Consider the following 15,326-nt stretch of genomic DNA (forward strand, 5'->3'; position numbering starts at 1 on the left):
TTACTCGAAGAAGGATCTAATTGCAGTGGAAGCAGGTCAAAGAAGGTTCATTAGGTTGATTCCAGAGATGAAAGGTTTGAAGAGGGAAGATTGAGCAGTTTTGGCCTATACACACACATTAGAATTTAGAAGGATGAGAGAAATTCTAATTGAGACATACAAGATGCTAAAGACAAAATAGCAGATGTTTCCTTTTGTAGAGCAATGTAGAATGAGTGGTCATACTTTACTCTTAAGGTTGGCAGATTTAAATCAGAGATAAGGAGGATTACTTCCTCTCCAGTTGTGAATCTGTGCAACTCACTACCCCAGAATGGGCTAGACTCCAGAGATCAATGAATTTAAAGGAGGACATTGATTTTTAATTAGGCATGCGATAAAGCATTCTGATAGTGGGCAGAAAAATGGAAAACCAGATGAGATCATCAATCATATTAAATGGTAGAGCAAGCTTGAGGGGCTGAACTGCCAACTCCTGCTCCTAGTTATGGTCTTTTATATATAATAGCATTCACTCACTTTGAGCCTCACATCAGCTTGCCTTGCCTTTCTGCACTTTGCCCTCTCAGACAGACACACTGCTGTCTTGTGCTGTAGATACAAAGGAAGGAAACTTGTAGTTGTCAACAGTCCGCAGTCAATGTAAAGGAGATAGCTTTCGCTCAGAAGGTCCCAGCAGAGTAAGTCAATGCTCCAGTACCAGTTCAGAGCAAGGCAGAGGTGTTGTGAGCATACAGGTAGGCTCAGTGTGAGGGAGCACTATCAGAGCAAGCCAAGAGCTCAAAACTGCAGACTGGTCTAGTCCATGAGCTTGAGTATGTGTTCTTGAGCACACAGTGTCCTTACTGCAGTATTACAATGATAGTTGCTGGTGCAGCATTGAAGTGTCGGGTAAGTGGATTGGAGTTGTGCCACAAGGGCTTTAGAGGCTGGCACATGTGAGATGCCAATGTCCATAGGTATTTGGAGCATATGGTTAGTGCCTATGGAGCCTGCCCTGCAATGTTGGTGCGTGGTGTCCAACATGGGAGTCATTTAGAGGAAGCAGCGAGCTGACTCCATCAGGTCCACACTCCGGTTTCCATGTTGAGTTTGCTGGACATCGAACTTGTTTGGCAAAATGGCAAGCTGGTAATCTGTGAGCTGTTACCAAAGTGTTTAACAAGCATCAATCTTCATCAATTGGCATCTTGCCACTGTCTAGTGAGCACCTCCCCATACCACTTGGGGAAAGTATAACAAATAGTGCAAACCGCTCCTGACATTGAGAAGGTATTTGCTGTGCTTGTCGCCAAATTGTGCCACATATCTTGCTGTTACCAACATCGCTCCTTTTGTCTCTTTTCTTAACTTCAGACTTTTTCCTTATGTCTTTAATCATTTGTGGTGATTCATTTGTCTTTAGATTGTTTTTTTCAAGAAATTATATTTTTTCTGGACTGTGTTGAGCACCGTTTTAAATGTGTTCTGTTGTTGTTCTCCATCATCAACTTGCCAACAAGATCCATTTTGTTTTCTCAGGTTCCACTTGCAATCTCTCAAAATTGTTTTTCCTCCATTCATGTGTGAAACATGGCAGCATTAACCTTACTTTTTTGCAAGGTTTGTGAAGGTTTGTAGCCCAGGTTGAGGTTTAGGGTGTAGGTTTGCTCACTGAGCTGTAGGTTTGATATCCAGACGTTTCATTACCTGGCTAGGTAACATCATCAGTGGCGACCTCCACGTGAAGTGAAGCTGTTGTCTCCTGCTTTCTATTTATATGTTTGTCCTGGATGGGGTTCCTGGGGTTTGTGGTGATGTCATTTCCTGTTCGTTTTCTGAGGGGTTGATAGATGGTATCTAGATCTATGTGTTTGTTTATGGCGTTGTGGTTGGATTGCTTCCTGATGAAGGGCTCATGCCCGAAACGTCGAATTTTCTGTTCCTTGGATGCTGCCTGACCTGCTGCGCTTTTTCAGCAACACATTTTTAGCACAGGCTAAGCAAAGACATGCCAGAGAATTCCTAGAGGCCTGGCACTCCAACCACAATGCCATAAACTAACACATAGAACTAGATACCATCTATCAACCCCTCAGAAAACGAACAGGAAATGACATCACCACAAACCCCAGGAACCCCATCCAAGACAAATAGAAAGCAGGAGACAACAGCTTCGCTTCACTTAGAGGTCGCCACTGATGATGCCAGGTAATGAAATGTCTGGATATCAAAGCTACAGCTCAGCGATCAAACCTAAACCCTATTAGTGTTACTCACAAGGAGGAGCACCAATCACTCAGGATGGTGATTCTACTCTCCTGCTTAGAGACCTAGCGTCTTAATGATGAGGCAAGTGACAGCAGTGAATGGAAGAAAGAGAAGCAGACTCTACACTCCAGATCCCACTGTTGGCATAGAACATAGAACAGTACAGGATGGGAACAGGCCTTTCAGCTGACCATGATGTCACTGAAAACCAATCCCCTTTGCCTGGACAAGATCTATACCCCTCTCTCATTCACCTGTTCATGTGTCTGTCCAATGCCTTTTAAATATTTTTATAGTCCTGCCCCATTCCCAAGATCTCCAGGTTGGAAATTGTCCTCCTCAGTGAGGTGAAGACCCACAGCAGAAACAGTAACAATGAGTAGGCATCATCCTTAAATTGAAGATGATGATTGATGATGATCATTCTGTATTCCAGTCTCAATCTTTTGAGTCTTTGCAACTATAATTCTCATTCTCATATCAACAACTTGTGTTCATGTAAGAAACTAAGGGATAGGATCAGGCCATAATGTCTCATCACACTTGCTCATCTATTCATAAAGCTCATGGCAGATCTTTGAATACAACTTCATTTGATTGCCCAGTTCCCATACCCTGGATTCCACTGGAGTCCAAAACAGATCTTTAAATAAAGTTTTTTTTAACCATAGTACAATGTCCAAAGGTTTTCAAGCGACATTAACAAACACCTTTCAGTAGTTTTTCACAGCAATGAAGGAGAGTCCAGTTTGGAGTGAGACACAACCCATATGCATATGCAGAACAGACCCTTCGGCCCTTTATGTTGTGCTGACTTTTTATCCTACTCTAGATCAAACTAACTTATATACCTTTCATTTTACTATCATCCATGTGCATATCCAAGAATCGCTTAAATGTCCCCAATGTATCTGCCTCTACTTACCATTGCATGCATGCACCCACCTCTCTCTTCATAAAGAATCGACCTATGACATCGCCCCTAAACCTTCTTCCAATCACCTTTAAATTATGCCTCCCTTGTGATAGCCATTTCTGCTCTGGGAAGAAGTCTCTGACTATTCACTTTATCCATGCCTCTCATCATCTTGTACACTTCTATCACAGTATATAGTTCAGCGAATTTGGAGGTAATATGGGAACTCAGTGCAGAGGGGAAGAGGTGCTTTGTGCTTGTTTTTTTTTTATGCATAATATGTAGATGTCTTTTAAATAAAAAAAATTGAAGCTCATAATCAGGGGCCCAACACAAAAGACTACATCGACCATAAGTTCATTGGTTGGTGATAGCTATGAATTTGACTGCCTATAAAATATCCCTTTCACATTGAAGGCAAATAGGGGAAATATTTACAGTTATGAAGGTATAAAGGTGCACTACACCTATACAAGATAGAGAGGAAGTTCGCAAGGACTGACTGAAAGCACAGAATGTCCTGAACAAGGCAAAAGTGTAAAAATTGGTCAAAACAAATAGCTGGAGTTGTGTTGCCATGGAACAAAGTTTGGGCAATCAATTTAAATTATGCCCCAGATACCAAAATCTAATCGAATTTGAATATTACTGTTTGGGATGACATCAAACCAATGAAATGATCCAATGTTTATATATAACTGGACATTTTGAACAGTTAGGAGGAGAACTGCCAAGAAAACCAACAAGTATAGATGCTAGCCGAATAGCTTTCTGAAAGGTTCCTGTTCATATGAAAGACCTGTGAAGCAGAAAACTGAAGAAACGATGACAGAGGAAAATCTGCAGAAGATACAAAGAGAAGGTTTGACAGCTGGCTGGTTTTGAAATTTGAATCATTTTTGTAAATCTTAATTGGGGTTTTTATTGCACCAGTATTGTAGAGTGGGAGGTAAGAGAAAGGTTTAAGAGAAAGGAGTTGTAAATAATTACTTAATGTTCTCTTGTGGACTTTAAAGTAAAAATGAACTATTTTATTCTTTAATCGTGACCTCTGGGATAGTTCTTTACCTCTCGAAATATTGGCTTATGCTCGAAACGTTGAATTCTCTATTCCTGAGATGCTGCCTAACCTGCTGTGCTTTGACCAGCAACACATTTGCAGCTTTTTACTCTCGAAATTTAACAGCTTACGGTGCGAGGTGAGCTTCTCCGTGTGTTAGGTATAAATTAGCAGAAGGCTTTACCCAGTGTCATAACAACAGACTACAAACTAAAAAAAAGTACAAAATTTTAAAAAATCAATGTTAAGAACTAAGTAATTAAAACAGAGTTGCTGCACGAGGCAATGTGTTGTATCTGCATGGTATGGGAGCCGGTGGACCTTATTGTGGTTCATAGTAACCACATCTGTAGTAAGTGCTGGTTGCTTGAGGAATTCTGGCTCAGTGTTATGAATAGGATTCTGAGCTTTGAATAATGCAACACATCCTTTAGGTTAACTGCCTTGATTTCGGTCAGTGGTAAGGGACAGGAGGGTATGACTATGAGCGAGGCAGGTGCAGGGATCCAGGAGGTAGTGCTGAAAGAGCCTCAGCCCCTGAGCTTGTTGAACAGGTTTGAGATTCTTGGTCCCTGTGTGGATGAGTGTGGGGCCTGCAGGGAGGATGAACAAACTGGCCATAGCACTGTGGTACAGGGAGCCATTCAAGAAGAAAGGGGGAAAGTGAAGAGTAGTTATAATTGGGAGAGAGTGTCGTCAGGGCAATTAATCACTGTTCTCTGTTGTCAGGATTAAGATTCCCGAAGGTCATGTTACCTGCCTGGTGCCCAGGTTCAAGATATTTCATCTGGGCTGCAGAAGAACTTGGAGTGGGAAGAGGAAAGATCCAGTTATCATGGTCTACAGAGAAATCAATGATATACGAAGAAAGAGGAAATATGAGCAGCTAGGGGCTAATTTTAAAAGCAGAATCAAAAAGATATTAATCTCTGAATTACTACCTGAGCTACAAACTAATTGGCACTGGGTCAACATCATTAAAGAGGTAAATGCACAGCTCAAGGATTGGTGTGGGAGAAACTGGTTTGAACGCATGGATCATTGGTATTAGTACTGCAGAAGGAGGGAGCTGCTCCAATGGGATAGGGTCCACTTGAGTCATATTGGGACTAGAATCCTGGCAAATTGCAGAACTAGGGATGTGGATAGGGCTTTAAACTAAATACTGGAGGTGGGTGAGTTTAGTTGCAAGGAAAATTATGAGACAGTTATGGTCGTGGGCAGTCAATTCAAAACAGAGGGTGTTGTTCTTAAGTACACGCAATATGCGCAAGGTAAATGAGCATGTAGCGCAGATTAAAATTGGCAGGTATGATGTTGTGGGTAACACAGAGACACAGCTGCAAGGGGAATAGAGCTGGGAACTAAATATCCAAGGATACACATCCTATTGAAAGGACAGGCAGGTGGGCAGAGGGGGCAGGCTTGCCTTATTAGTAAGAAATGAAATTAAATTGATAGCAAGAAGCAATATAGAGTCAGAAAATGTAGAATTAGAGTTGAGGAACAACAAAGGAGAAAAGACCTTGATGGACATTGTGTACAGGCCTCCAAGCTACGGTCAGGATGTGGGGAAGAAAATAAATCAAAATCAAGACATGTAAGAAAGTCACTATTTCCTATGGTTATAGGGAATTCAATATGCAGGTGGTCTGGGAAATCAGGTTGGTAGCAGACCTCAAGAAAATTAAGTTGTGGAATATCTACAGAATGGTGTTTTGGAATACCTTGTGGTAGAGCCCACAAGAAACAGCAATTCTGGATTTGGTGATGTGTAATGAGACAAACTTGATTAGAGATCTTAAGCTGAAGGAATTCCTAGGGGGCAGTGGCCATAATATGATAGAATTCACCCAGCGGTTTGAGAGGGAGAAGCTGGCCAGTGTTGATTGGAAGGGGAGTCTAGCATGAAGATGGCGGAACAGCAATGGCAGGAATTTCCAGGGATAATTCAGGAGGCACAGCAAAAATTCATCCCAAGGAAAAGGAAATCTATTAAGGGGAGGGTGAAGCAACCATAGCTGACAAGGAAAGCTAGGGACACATCAAAACAAAAGAAAAGGCATACAATGTGGTGAAGACTAGTGGGAAGTTTTTGCTGCAAACGTTTCGTTCCCTGGCTAGGGAACATCATCAGTGCTGTTGGAGCCTCGTGTGAAGCGCTGCTTTGATGTTTCTTCCGGTATTTATATTGGTTTGTTCTTGCCGCTTCCGGGTGTCAGTTTCAGCTGCAGTGATTTGTATGTGGGGTCCAGGTCGATGTGTCTGTTGATGGATGTTCTTGCCGTTTCCGGGTGTCAGTTTCAGCTGTAGTGGTTTGTATATGGTGTCCAGGTCAATGTGTCTGTTGATGGAGTTTGGGGATGAATGCCATGCTTCTAGGAATTCTCTGGCTGTTCTCTGCTGCAAATGTGTTGCTGGTCAAAGCACAGCAGGTTAGGCAGCATCTCAGGAATAGAGAATTCGACGTTTCGAGCATAAGCCCTTCATCAGGAATAAGAGAGAGAGAGCCAAGCCGGCTGAGATAAAAGGTAGGGAGGAGGGACTAGGGGGAGGGGCGATGGAGGTGGGCTGTTCTCTGTCTGGCTTGTCCTATGATAGTGGTGTTTTCCCAGTCAAATTCATGTTGCTGGTTGTCTGAGTGTATGGCTACTAGAGATAGCTGGTCGTGTCGTTTTGTGGCTAGCTGATGTTCATGGATGCGGATTGTTAGCTGTCTTCCTGTTTGTCCTATATAGTGTTTTGTGCAGTCCTTGCATGGTATTTTGTAAACTACGTTAGTTTGGCTCATGCTGGGTATTGGGTCCTTTGTTCTAGTGAGTTGTTGTCTGAGCGTGGATGTTGGCTTGTGTGCTGTTATGAGTCCTAAGGGTCGCAGTAGTCTGGCTGTCAGTTCTGAGACGCTCCTGACGTATGGTAGAGTGGCTAGTCCTTTTGGTTGTGGCATGTCCTCGTTCCTCGGTCTATCTCTTAGGCATCTGGTGATCAAGTTGCGTGGGTATCCGTTTTTGGCGAATACCTTGTATAGATGTTCCTCTATTTCAGTTTTCAGAAGGTGTTGCATAGGAGGCTGCTAAATAAGATAAATCTATGGTGTTAGGGGCAATGTATTAGCATAGATACAGGAATGGTTGACTAGCAGAAGGCAGAGAGTAGGGATAAAGGGGTCATTATCAGGATGGCAGCTGGTGACTAGTGGAGCTCCACAGGGGTCTGTGTTGGGATCACAATATTCATGTCATACATTAATAAGCTGGATAAAGGAATTGAGGGCATTATTGCTAGGTTTGCAGATGGCACAAAGATAGGTGGAGGAAAGGTAGTGTTGAGGAAATGGGAAGGCTGCTGACCGATTTGGACAGGCTGGGAGAGTGGGCATAGAAGTGGCATATTTAATACCATGTGGGAAAGTGTGAGGTCAGGCAGTTCAGTAAGAAGTATAGAGGTGTAGACTATTCTCTAAATGGGCTGAAAATGTGTTGCTGGAAAAGCGCAGCAGGTCAGGCAGCATCCAAGGAACAGGATATTCGACGTTTTGGGCATAAGCCCTTCTTCAGGAATGAGGAAAGTGTGTCCAGCAGGCTAAGATAAAAGGTAGGGAGGAAGGACTTGGGGGAGGGGCATTGGAGATGCGATAGGTGGAAGGAGGTCAAGGTGAGGGTGATGGACCGGAGTGGGGTGGGGGCGGAGAGGTCAGGAAGAAGATTGCAGGTCAGGAAGGCAGTGCTGAGTTTGAGGGATTTGACTGAGACAAGGTGGGGGGAGGGGAAATGAGGAAACTGGAGAAATCTGAGTTCATCCCTTGTGGTTGGAGGGTTCCTAGGCGGAAGATGAGGCACTCTTCCTCCAACCATCGTGTTGTTATGGTCTGGCGATGGACGAGTCCAAGGACCTGCATGTCCTTGGTGGAGTGGGAGGGGGAGTTAAAGTGTTGAGCCACGGGGTGGTTGGGTTGGTTGGTCCAGGTGTCCCAGAAGTGTTCTCTGAAACGTTACCAACACCTGCCACCCCGACCTCAAATTCACCAGGACTGTCTCAGACTCCTCCCTCCCCTTCCTAGACCTTTCCATTTCTATCTCGGGCGACCGAATCAACACGGACATTTACTATAAACCGACTGACTCCCACAGCTACCTAGACTACACCTCCTCCCACTCTGCCCCCTGTAAAAATGCCATCCCATATTCCCAATTCCTTCGTCTCCACCGCATCGGCTCCCAGGAGGACCAGTTCCAATACCGTACAGCCCAGGTAGCCTCCTTCTTCAAGGACCGCAGTTTCCCCGCCAGACGTGATCGACGATGACCTCCACCGCATCTCCTCCACTTCCCACTTCTCTGCCCTTGAGCCCCGCCCCTCCAACCGCCACCAGGACAGAACCTGACTGGTTCTCACCTACCACCCCACCAATCTCCATATACAGCCTATCATCCGCCGTCATTTCCGCTCCAAACAGACCCCACCACCAGGGATATAGTTCCCTCCCCTCCCCTATCAGCATTCCGAAAAGACCACTCCCTCCGTGACTCCCTCGTCAGGTCCACACTCCCCACCAACCCAACCTCCAGTCCCGGCACCTTCCCCTGCAATCGCAGGAAATGCAAAACTTGCGCCCACACCTCCTCCCTTACGTCTCTCCATGGCTGCAAGGGATCCTTCCAGATCCGCCACAAATTCACCTGCACCTCTACACACATCATCTATTGTATCCTCTGCACCCAATGTGGCCTCCTCTATATTGGGAGTCAGGCCGCCTACTTGCAGAACATTTCAGGGAACACCTCTGGGACACCCGGACCAACCAACCCAGCCACCCCGTGGCTCAACACTAACTCCCCCTCCCACTCCACCAAGGACATGCAGGTCCTTGGACTCGTCCATCGCCAGACCATAACAACACGACGGCTGGAGGAAGAGCGCCTCATCTTCCGCCTAGGAACCCTCCAACCACAAGGGATGAACTCAGATTTCTCCAGTTTCCTCATTTCTTTTCCCCTCCCCCCACCTTGTCTCAGTCAAATCCCTCGAACTCAGCACCGCCTTCCTGACCCGCAATCTTCTTCCTGACCTCTCCACCCCCACCCCACTCCGGCCCATCACCCTCACCTTGATCTCCTTCCACCTATCGCATCTCCAATGCCCCTCCCCCAAGTCCCTCCTCCCTACCTTTTATCTTAGCCTGCTGGACACATTTTCCTCATTCCTGAAGAAGGGCTTATGCCCGAAACGTCGAATCTCCTGTTCCTTGGATGCTGCCTGACCTGCTGCGCTTTTCCAGCAACACATTTTCAGCTCTGATCTCCAGCATCTGCAGACCTCAGTTTCTCCTATTCTCTAAATGGGGAAAGGCTTCAGAAATCTGAAGCAAAGGGATTTGGGAGTCCTAGTTCTGCACTCTCTTAAGGTTAATATGCAGGCTCAGTTGGCAGTTTGGGAGGCAAATGCAACATTAGCAATCATTTCAAGAGGGCGAGAACACAAGAGCAGAGATATACAACTGAGGCTGTAGGCAGTTCTGGTCAGAGTGCAGTTGGAATATCATGAACAGGTTTGGGCCAACTATCTAAGGAAGGATGTGTTGGCCTTGAAGGGACACTAAAGGAGGTTTGCAAGAATGATCTTGGGAATGAAGGACTTGTCATATGAGGAGCAGTTGAGGAGTCTGGATCTGTACTCGGTGGTTAGAAGGATGGAAGGGAATCTCATTAATACTGACAGAATACTGAGAGGCCTGGTTGGAGTGCACATGGAAATGTTTCCAGTCGTAGGAGAGGGCACAGCCTCAGAGTGAAGGGATGACTCTTTAGAAATAAGATGAGGAGGAATTTCTTCAGCCAGAGGTGGTTGATCTAATTGAGGGCTGTGGAGGCGAATTCATTGAGTGTATTTAAGATAGAGATAGATAGATTCTTGACTGGTAAAGTGATAAAGGGTTATGGGAAGAAGGCAGGAGAATGGCATTGAGAAACACATCAGCCATAATCAAATGGTGGTGCCAGACTCAATGGGCTGAATGGCCTAATACTGCTCCAATACCTTATAGTCTTTCTAAGAAACACTAAATTTGACCCTATCCATGTCTTCATCATCCTTCCAAACCAGATAAGGACAATATCCAACTTCAGCCTAACCAGTATCTTGGAACAATTCAGCATTATTTCCTTAGAATCTTGGATGTTATTCTGCATTTTCCTAACTGCGCTGGCACTCTACAGACTGACTCTTCAATCTTGTTCTCTGGCATTCTGTACAATGATTGTTTAGAAATACTTTTCCACTACTCTTTCCTTACATACACTCATTACATTGAGGGTTGGCAGTGGCCTAGTAGCAGTATCACTCAACTGTTAATCCAGAGACCCAGGTAACGTTCTGGACCTGGGTTTGAATCCTGTCACAACAGATAGTGGAATTTGAATTCAATGAAAAGAAATGGAATTAGGAGCCTAATGATGACTATAAATTGTTTGTTGGGGAATTTCCCATCTGGTTCAGTTATGTCTTTTAGGGAAGGAAACTGCCATCCTTACTAATCTGGCTGAGATGGGACAAAAAATACACTTGACTCTGAACTATCCTGTAGGCAATTAGGGCTGGGCAGTAAATACTAGCCTAGCAGTGACAGCCTCATCCTATGAATGAATTTAAAAAAAAACATGAGGTTTAGTCTCCATCTGTTAGTTCTTGCACTTTACTCGGTTTGACACACTCTCTAATTTGTTCTCATTAACAAATGTTAATGTTTCCTGTGCTAAGTCATTTAGATAAGTGAAAACCACAAGTGGATCTATGGATACATCATCCACCATGGTGCCAAAACAGAAAGTAGAAATCCCACCCCTCAGTCACCACTCAGTACAACTCCATACATTTTGATGCTGGATGTCTCAGTTATTACAACTGAACTCTTATCTAAAGGGCTATTAGGAATAAGTAATAATTGCTGGCCTAGCCAGCAACATCCACATCCTATTGTTATTTTTAAAAAGAAAACTCTATGTATGCAATAACCCAAGAATTTCTTTTATTGTTGTTTCCCTCAAGAACTTGTTCAGGTTTAATAAAGACCTCAAGTACAAATATGTACAGAACTGACGTTGATTTGGTAATGAAGCTCTAAGATATTTGAATAGTGTTATCTCTGATTTATTTATGAAAAATGGCCTTGGTATCAGAGGTGACATTTTCAGGAGGGGGGGGGGGGTGGGAAATGATCCCTGGAAAACACTCCCAAGATACACAATGCCATTTCCTTTAGTTTCTACATAGTCTCCTACCATGAAATTTGGGGAAAAAAATGTTTCTCTTGATAGTTGCCTTGTGGTGCCCTTTCTCTTCTTGGTTTTGTAAGTCACAGCCCAGAGCAGACTTCTGTCCTGCCTAACTACCTTCCCCCTCCCCCCTCCACCCTGTCCAAACTAACTCTGGCTTTGCAGGCTATCACATCTCTCATAAAATTTGACAAGATCTGTTTTAAAGGGAGATTGCCTGTAAAAATGCATGTATGAGCTTCCCCTCTGGGAAATTCCTCAAAATTTGGAAGGGATTTGTCAACATTTCAGGCGAACTACTTACTAACATCATAAGTATTAAAAAATCTGGAGGCAATCCTTTACATTAATGTAGTCTTGTTCCAGTAAATACAGATATCGGATTTGATTTGTCTTTATAATGCTCAGGTATATTACAGAAAATATATATTTCCCAGAACTTGCTGCCCACTCAGTTGCCTCCAACTACAGTAATTTTACAGTAAGTCCTCTACTTACGAGAAACAGTTTCATGTGATGTTTTTTGTTTCGATAGCTAGAAATTTAAAAATGAAATATATCTGCACACAATGCTGGTGACATAATAGTCGTGTCTCTGGACTGGTAATCCCAGTCAGGCTAATGTTCCTGGGACATGGGTTTAAATCTCATCATGGCAGATGCTGAATTTTTATTTCAACACAATTTACAGTTTAAAATAAATGGTCTAGAGTAACGGGGACTGTGTTACCATCGTCAATTGTTGTAAAAATCTTAGGTCACTTATTCCCTTTAAGGAAGGAAATCGGCTGTCTTTACCTGACCTGGCCTACATTACCTATAGCAATGAGGTTACCTCTTGACTGCCCTCCAAAATGGCCTAGAGAGCCAATCAAACCTGCCTCTTTGTAGGATATGTGGTACAGTCCATCTTCTGCAGTTACACCGGCACTATCCCTCATCCCTTCCTCTGCTATGCTGATGATTGTGTCGACACCACCATGTACTCTCGTGAGGAAATGTAACAGTTCATCAATTTCCACCCTGACCTTAAGTTTACCTGGGCCATCTCGGACACCGCCCTCCTCTTGCTGGACCTCTCCATCTCCATTTCTGGCAACTGACTCAAGACAGGCATGCATTACAATCCCATGGACTCCCAAAACAATCTGGACTATACCTCCTCTCACCCCACCCCTGTAAAAACGAGATCCCTTACTCGCAATTCCTCTGCCTCTGCCATATCACGATTTTCCCTCCCACGTGATCAACAATGTCCTCCAGCGCATCTCCTCCACTTCCCACATCTCTGCCCTTGAACCCCACCCATCCAACCACAACAAGGATAGAACCCCCTGGTCCTCACCTTCCACCCACTAATCTCTGAAGACAGCACATCATCGTCCACCATTTCCATCTACAGTCAAACCCCACCACCAGAGACACATTCCTCCCCCCCCCCACCCCCCCAACCTTATCTCCATTCCACAGAGACCATTCTGTAAGTGACTGCCTCCACCAACCCCTCCTCCACACCTGGCACCTTCCTTGCCACCACAAGAGATATAAAACCTGCAGCCACACCTCTCCCTCACCTCCATCAAGGCCCAAAAGGACCTTATCACATTCAGCAAAGATTTTCATGCTCATCCATCCACCTCATCTACTGTGCCCCTTACTCTCGATGTGGTCTCCTCTACATCAGGAAGACAGAATGCAACTCGTAGAGCATTTCAGGGGACACCTCTGGGATGCACACACCCAACAACCCCACTAACCTGTGGACAGACACTTCAATTCCCTCTCCCACTCTGCCAAGGATGTGCAAATCCTGGGGCTCCTCCACCGCCAAACCCAAGCCACTTAACAACTGGAGGAAGAACGTCTCACCTTCCACCTTGGGACCCTTCAACCACATAGCATTAATGTCAACTTCAGTATTTCAAAATTTCCCCTCCCCCCACCTCACTCCAGATCCAACCCTCCAACTGGGTTGCTGGGTCCGCTTGAATTGTCCTACCTGTCCATCTTCATTCCCACTTACCCGCTTCACCCTCCCCTCCAACCTATCACAAATTCCCCCAACCTGCCTTCCCAACTACTTTGACCCCCCAGCCCCACCCCCAACCTCCTATTTATCTCTCAGCCCCCTCTTCGTTCCCACCTACCGACCCGATATACTAAATTAATCTAGTCCCATTTGTCAGTATTTGGCTCATATCCCTCTAAACCTTTCCTATTTATATACTCATCATTACCTTCTAAATGCTGTAATTGTACCGGTCTCCATTATTTCCTCTGCCAGCTCATTACATGCACGCACCACCCTCTGTGTGAAAATGTTGCCCCTTAGGTCCCTTTTAAATCTTTCCCCTCTCACCTTATAGATATGCCCTCTAGTTTTGGACTCATCCACCCCAGGGAAAAGACCTTTTCTATTTCCCCCATTCATGCCCTTACATGTTTTATAAGCCTCTAGAAGGTCATCCTTCAACACTTCAGGAAACATAGCCCTAGTCTATTCAGCATCTCTCTATAGCTCAAATTCTCCAACCCGGTAATATCCTTGCAAATCTTTTCTGAACCCTTTCAAGTTTCACAATATCCTTCCTATAGCTGGGAGATCAGAACTGCACACAATATTCCAACAGTGGCCTAACCAACATCCTGTACAGATGCAACATGACATCTCAACTCCTATACTCAATGCTCTGACCAATAAAGGAAAGCATACCAAATGTCTACTTTGCTATCCTGTCTGGGACTCCATTTTCAAGGAGCTATGAACCTGCCCTCTTTGTTCAGCAATACTCTCCAGCACCTTACCATTAAGTGTACATGTCCTGCCCTGATTTGCCTTTCCAAAATGTAGCACCTCACATTTATCAAAATTAAACCCCATCTGCCACTCCACAGCCCACTGGCCCATCTGATTAAGATCCTATTATAATCTGAAGTAACCTTCTTTGCTGTCCACTACACCTTCAATTTTGGTGTCATCTGCAAACTTACTAACTATACCTTCTATATGCACATCCAAATCATTAAAATAAATAACGAAAAGCCGTGGACCCAGCATCAATCCTTGTGGCACATTGCTGGTCACAGGTCTCCGGGTTGCAAAACAACCCTCCATCACCACCCTCTGTCTTCTACCTTTAGTAACATCATTTTTGATACTGAACCTATCTAGTTTTGAGAAGATTTGTAGCTCAGGTTGAGGTTCTGGATGTAGGTTTGCTCGCTGAGCTGGGAGGTTCGTTTTCAGATGTTTCGTCACCCTACCAAGTAACATCTTCAGTGAGTCTCTGAATGAAGCTTCATCTGGAGGCTCACTGATGATGTTATCTAGTAGGGTGACGAAAACATTTAAAAACGAACCTCCCAGCTCAGCGAGCAAACCTACATCCAGAACTGATCTCTGCAGATATAGCTCAAATTTTGGCATTACAATATTAAAAGAAAGAAAGAATGAAAAGAAAAGCCTGATTCTAGTTAAGGTGACTGTGAAGCTGTGGGATGGTCACAGGAACATAACAGCCTAAGATATAGGAGCAGAGAAAGGCCACTCAGCCCCTCAAACTTGACCTGCCATTCAAGAAGATCAGGCCTTAACTCGTCTTTCATGCCAGCTCCTCATAGCCATCAACTCCCTGATAATTCAAACATTTATCTACATCCCTTTAAGTACTTCCAGTGATCTAGCCTCCACAGCTCTCCGAGGTAGAAAGTTTCAGACATTCACTACCCTCTGGGAGAAAAAATTCCTTCACATCTCAGTATTAATCGGGTGTCCCCTTATTCTGTAACAATGTCCCCTCGCTTGAGACTCCCACTCTAATAGACACAT

The sequence above is a fragment of the Hemiscyllium ocellatum genome, chromosome 2 (assembly GCF_020745735.1).
Source record: "Hemiscyllium ocellatum isolate sHemOce1 chromosome 2, sHemOce1.pat.X.cur, whole genome shotgun sequence".
Taxonomy (NCBI): Eukaryota; Metazoa; Chordata; class Chondrichthyes; order Orectolobiformes; family Hemiscylliidae; genus Hemiscyllium; species Hemiscyllium ocellatum.